The sequence below is a fragment of the Ochotona curzoniae genome, unplaced genomic scaffold, assembly GCF_017591425.1.
Source record: "Ochotona curzoniae isolate NIBS_2020 unplaced genomic scaffold, NIBS_Ocur_1.0 contig_2688, whole genome shotgun sequence".
Classification (NCBI taxonomy): Eukaryota; Metazoa; Chordata; class Mammalia; order Lagomorpha; family Ochotonidae; genus Ochotona; species Ochotona curzoniae.
Genome location: NW_024465553.1, coordinates 21,198,080 through 21,204,262, shown reverse-complemented (window position 1 = coordinate 21,204,262; position 6,183 = coordinate 21,198,080).

Genomic DNA, 6,183 nt, shown 5'->3' with positions numbered 1-6,183 from the left:
CAGACGGAAGATCTTCCTCTTTGTCTCTCCTCCTCTCTGTATATCTGACTTTGCAATAAAAATAAATAAATCTTAAATAAATAAATGAATAGACCTCTTTTCTTTAAAAAGTTTCCAGCCTCAGGAATTTTGTTTTGGTAACACAAAGAAAGATGAATCCACTTGCTGTTCCAGAGAGCAAAACATCGCCATAACACTGGGGCCTGCGGGGAAGGCTGCAGGACTCCATACAATTATTCCCAAAATCAGCGAATGTACTCATAAAACATATGGATTTTATAGCATATAAATTACACCTTAGTAAAGCTTTTTTTCCTAAATAAAAGGATCATAAAAGAGAATATGTAATTTGTCCTCATCAATAAAACAAAACAAGAAATACATGTATCATCATATATGCTAGTATATGCATAGTAAAAGTTCTGGAAGGATGTATAAGAAATTTAATAATAGCTGCTTCTTGGGGGTGGGGAATTTTTTTATCATATATACTTTGCACAATACATAGCTTTCCTATGAGTAGGTACACTTTCAACAGCTTTTTAATAAGCACATCCATCATTGCAATACCTTCCACAGCAGCATTTGATGCAGACATTTAAATAAAGTATGAAAGGGGGCCTGGTGCAGTAGCCTAGTGGCTAAAGTCCTCGCCTTACAAGCACCAGGATCCCAAACGGGTGCCGGTTCGAATCCCGGTGGCCCCGCTTCCCATCCAGCTCCCTGCTTGTGGTCTGGGAAAGCAGTCGAGGACAGGCCAAAGCCTTGGGATCCTGTACCCGTGTGGGAGACCTGGAAGAGTCTCCTGGCTCCTGGCTTCGGAGCAGCTCCACTCTGGCCATTGTGGCCACTTGGGGAGTGAATCATCGGACAGAAGATCTTCCTCTCTGTCTCTCCTCCTCTCTGTATATTTGACTATGTAATAAAAACAAATAAATCTAAATAAATAGAGTATGAAAATATTTTAATGATTTAAAGAGGATTTTGTTTCACCCAAAGAGGTCACCTTTGTATCCAAATCCTTGTTCATACATAAAATTTCAAAAAAAAAACTCTTTGTTTTTGTTTTACAGTGATAAGAACCAGACAAGACAGAGACAGTGGAATTTTATAAAAATACTACTTGTGTATGAGAAACATTTTAGATAGTTAAAAAGAACACAGAAGAAGCAGCGCTGGTCTCTAAGCCCCCAGCCACAGGCCCCTGCGGACTCGTGCGGATCCCGCCGCTTTCCAGGAGTTCACGTCCGGTTTACACATCCGTACATACATCCGTCTATCGGCCTGCTACCAACAACACTGCGTTCCACTTTGCCTCACAGTTCCCTCATCAGGCACAACAAAGTCCTCGGAGACCTGCTTTTCCACGCGCGCACACTCGTGCACGGGCCGCGCTTTGTCGCCTGGCTCTCGCCCGTCTGTCTGGGTGGTCATGAACTTGAGCTGACTTCACTCCTTGAGCGAGCCGGGGCGCGTGTCAACGTCTGCCGCGCATCAGCGTGGAGCCCACGCCGACCAGCAGGCCTGTGGCGCTCTAATCGATTCTCTCCCATCGTAAGCGGAAAAGAACAACAGGACAGTGTCCGGAGGAGACCACTTGTCCAGGTGCCTGAGTGCCCAGGGCCCCAGGTAGGATTTCAGAGTCAAGTCCAAGTCCATGGACCCGTCAATAAGAAGGCAAATAGAAGCTCACGGAACGCTCATTTAGGTCTGAGATGTTCTGCAGGTGTTCTGAAGATTACATTGCGTGTGCTTCTTCCTCCCCCCTCTCTCGGGGCTGCTGGTGGGTTACCCCATTCCCTCCTTTCCAGTGTCCCTCGAGTCTCTGTCACCTGTGTGACTTCCCCTGCTGCTCTAGAGCATTGGTCCCCGTGCAGTGTCCTTTCTTGAGCCCTAATTATGCTGTAGGCACGAGGGTGGCCAGTAGGCATGCACCATCATACAGCTCCAACATGTCAGATGAAGATAAGGGCTCAGAGAGGTTAGGCAATTTTCCCAAAGTCACACAGCTAGTGGGCAGCTGAAGCAATGCTCACAGCCTGCTTTGCCGGGCCCTAGGGAAGCCTATAGGAGGATATTGGTCATGAGGGTGGGGAACCCTCAGGAAAGGGTTACCAAACAGACCCCAGGGAGCTCTCACCCCACTCGCCATGCCAGGACACAGACAGCGTCATCCATGAACCAGGAAGTGGGCTGTACACACCTAGCTCCCTGCCTGTGGCCTGGGAAAGCAGCAGAGGATGACCCAAAGCCTTGGGACCATGCACTTGTGTGGGAGACCCGGAAGAAGCTCCTGGCTCCTGGCTCTGGATCGGCTCAGCTCCAGCTGTTGTGGTCACTTGGGGAGTGAACCAGCAGATGGAAAATCTTTCTCTCCTTCTCCCAGTAGATCTGCCTTTCCAATAAAGATAAATAATTCTTAAAACAAAACAAGATCCTGGGGCTGCTGCCAGCCATGGTCTCATAGGCACTTCCTCCAAGGAGCCAGCTGGAGGCAGAAGGGACAGGAGTCACGGAGGAACTGAGACACGCAGCATCCCAGTGGCCACCCAATCCCCTCTTCTGGGTTTCCCACGCAGGTGCACAGTCCCAAGATTTTGGGCTGTCCTCGCCTGCTCTCTGGGCTCTGGCCCTGCTCTATGGAGGCCTTGACTGTGACAAGCTTCGCTAATGCCTGTGTGTTTAGATTCTTCTTGGGATCCTGGTATAACATTTCTTCTCTTTGCATATGGAGCAGGGCACCTGTCACACGAGGGTTTTCCAGAAGAGTTGGGCAGTGTTTTTGAGCCCAGATGATCCCACGGCAGCATCTGAACACACACCCATTTGTTGACTTAATTCACATGATGTTGGGACAGAAAGCACTTACTATTAAAATAACGGAGCCAGAACGTGCTACCCCAAGCCTGGTGCCTTGGTGAGCCGAGTCCCTTGAAGAGGAGCCAGCAGGGAGCCAGCAGGGATTGTGTCCAGCCCTCTCTTCTCTTGTTCCTGTCCCACACATGGCAGGTGGGGCAGAAGTGTTGCAGAGCAAACAAGAGAGGCTGCAAACAGGGCTAGTGGGTCCCATCAGACTGCTGCATGGCCGGCTGAAGCATGCAAGTTCATTTCCAATGCCTCCATGTCACGGAGCCCTTAGACCAAACAATCTGGTCTGTTCCCCTCCCGTTGACTTCCTGTGGTCTCAGGGGTGTTGGCCGTGCACCTGGCAGTGGGCAAGGAACGGTTCCACCCCGTGAGAAAGCTGGCTACATAGGCCAGGAGCCAGGGCTCTGAAAATGCCTTGCTTTTTCTTCTTCTTTTCCCCCCTCCTAGTCCATCTTCCAGCTGGGCTTAAAACACAGGTTATTTTTAACTCCATCAGGAAACTGAGGTTTAGCGAATTCAGTTGCTCAGTCACGGAGCTGGGCAAGAACAGATCTGAGACTTAAACACAAATAAGCAGAGCCTGAACTTTCAACCCCGCCATGTCCTGCGTCTCCGGCTTCGGGCTCCAGTGCTGAGCGTCCCTCTGTGCGGTCACGGCTTCCCCCTCCGTGACTTCCAGGTAACCAGTGGCAGAGGAGGGGCGGGGGTCTCTCAGCATCGCCTGCACATGGCTGATGGTTTCTCACACTGGGAGTCTTGAACCCGCCCACGTCCAGGCACTGCCGTTCTCTGAACATCCATCAGTCTTGTCGGGCAGACATTTGGCCTGTGGTTTAGAAGCTTGCATCCCACTTCAGAGTGCTGGGTTTGAGTCCTGGCTCCTGCTCCCGACCCCAGTTTCCTGCAAACCCTGGAGGCGCCCGTATCGGTTCAAGTGGGTGCATTTTTGCTGCCCACAAGGAAGACCGGAAGTAACATTCCTAGCTCCCAGCCCTGGCCTTGGCCCAGCCCAGGGTTTGTGGGCTCGCTTTGTGGGTCAATGAACCCGCAGCTGGCAGCTTGCTTGTTTGTTCTTCTCAAAGGTTTTTTTTTTTTTAATATTATGCTTTTTATTATGTTTTAAAAGATGCCAGTTTTACTTTGTGTGTGAATGACAGACATTTTAACAGAAGACCTTAAATGGGCCCAGCGCAATGGCTCAGTAAATGTAAATGGCTCAATGTAAATCCTCATCAAGCACTGGGATCCCATATGGACGCCAGTTCATACTCAGCTACTCCACATCCCATCCAGCTCCCTGCCTGTGGCCTGGGAAAGCAGCAGAGGATCACCCAAAGCCTTGGGACCCTGCACCACATGGGAGACCCAGAAGCTCCTGGCTTCGGATCAGCTCAGCTCTGGTTGTTGAGGCTGTTTGGGGAATGAACCCTTGAATGGAAGATCTTTCTGTTTTCTTCTTTCTGTAAATCTGATTTGCCTTTCTAATAAATCATTCTTTAAAAGAAGAAGAAAGAAGAGAAGACCCTTAAATGGCGAAGGCCTGAGATGATTTGAGAAATCCATGAAAGCAGGTGCTTTCCCCCCCTTCTTTTTAAAAGATGTGTTTATTTGGAAGGTAGAGTTGAAGGGAGGCAGGAGAGAGAGAGAGAGAGAGAGAGAGAGAGAGAGAGAGAAGCAGAGGTAGGGAGAGCGATCTATCTTCCATCTGCTCGTTCATTCTCCAAACAGGTGCAATGGCTGGAGCTGATTTGAAGCCAGAAGCCTGGAACTGCATCCGGGTCTCCATAGAGGTGGGCATGGACCATCCTCCTATATCTTCCCAGGCACAATAGCAGGGAGCTGGATCCCAACAGAAGCCATCCCTCAAAGGGGCATACCCCCTAGGATGCCAGCGTTGTAAGCAACATCTTAGCTCACTGTGCCACAAAATCAGGCTTCCTTGAGATGAGATGACGCCCACAGCTGGGCCATTGCTGCCTGGGCTGGGCACACAGCACTATGGGAAGCCAGAGTGACACCTCCAGGCACCAGGAACTGCTGAGCAAAGGACAATGAAGAGAAAGTGAATCCAGGTCACTTGTTGGCTTTGCTTGTCTGGGTCTAAGAGCTGGCAGGGGGCACCAAGAGGTACACTGCCGCCCCTTCCCCCTACCCCGCCCCTGCAGTTAGCTTCACACCTGGACCTGCCCGAGCAGCCACCTGGAGGAGCCCTTATCCTTCCTCACTGGTTACGACAGCAGGTGCCTAGAATGTGGAGAGGCCCGAAGCCCGCTGCAAACAGGCAATGGGGTGCAGGGAGCGAACAGGAGCAGGAGGGAGGATGAAAGCTCACTGTTGGGGGTGTCAGGGCGAGGTACCCTCACCCAGGACACGCGCCTTGAAGAGCGAGAGAAGGAACTGGGACCGAGAACAGACACAAGACACCCCCTTTGCCCACCAACCGCTGAACCCGAATGTCTGTGGTTAGACAAGGTCGATTCATTTATTTGAAAGGCAGAGTTAGACAAAGCTCCTGTCCACTGATTAGCTTCCCATATGGCTGCGGCAAAGCTGCAGGTGCAGTGGCAGGGAACTGGCTGGCATGTGGAGCAGCCGGCACCCATAGAGCATGGCGATACTGCAGGTGGTGGCTTAACCCAATGCAACACAACCCTGGCCCCTGGAAAGCCGTCTTCTCTCCAGACACCACCTCCCTCTTGGCGAACATGCAATGTTAATCTAGAACTTGACACGTGTGGTCCGTGAACCATCAGTTTGGGCGAGCCACTCGATCCTGAGGCTTTTTAAACCCACTCAGTAATTCATGAGCAAGAGTTTGAGCATCTCTGGCATGGCGGGCACAACATTTCCCTGGGGAATAGGGTCTGCTCTGGCTTCTGGCTTTTGTTCTCAATGGGGATAATACTGTCTAGATGAAGATCTAATGTGTCTAAATTGCTAAAGATGTGTGCCAATCCAGCATAAGCATGCAGCAAAGGTTCATCATTAGTTTTCTCTCCCTAAGTGTCCTGCTCCTGTTGTCCCTCCTCCGGCACAGACCCAAGCCCCACGGCTGTCCCAAAAACAACTTGGCAAGGGGCCCCCTTATCCTCTCCCACTGTGAACTGCTGTAATGACATCTGGGGCCACTAAGAGGCAGCATTGACCCAGCTAATTTCAAATTCCAGCTGTCTTAAAAAGCAGCTGTGGGAAGCATGGAAGGGACGAATCCTTCTTGGGAGCCTCCTGGACACTGGCTTGGCTACTGAATCCAGGGTTTTCTACTACATGCATGGATGTAACCTGTATTAGGTTATAGAAAACACAAGTTATACA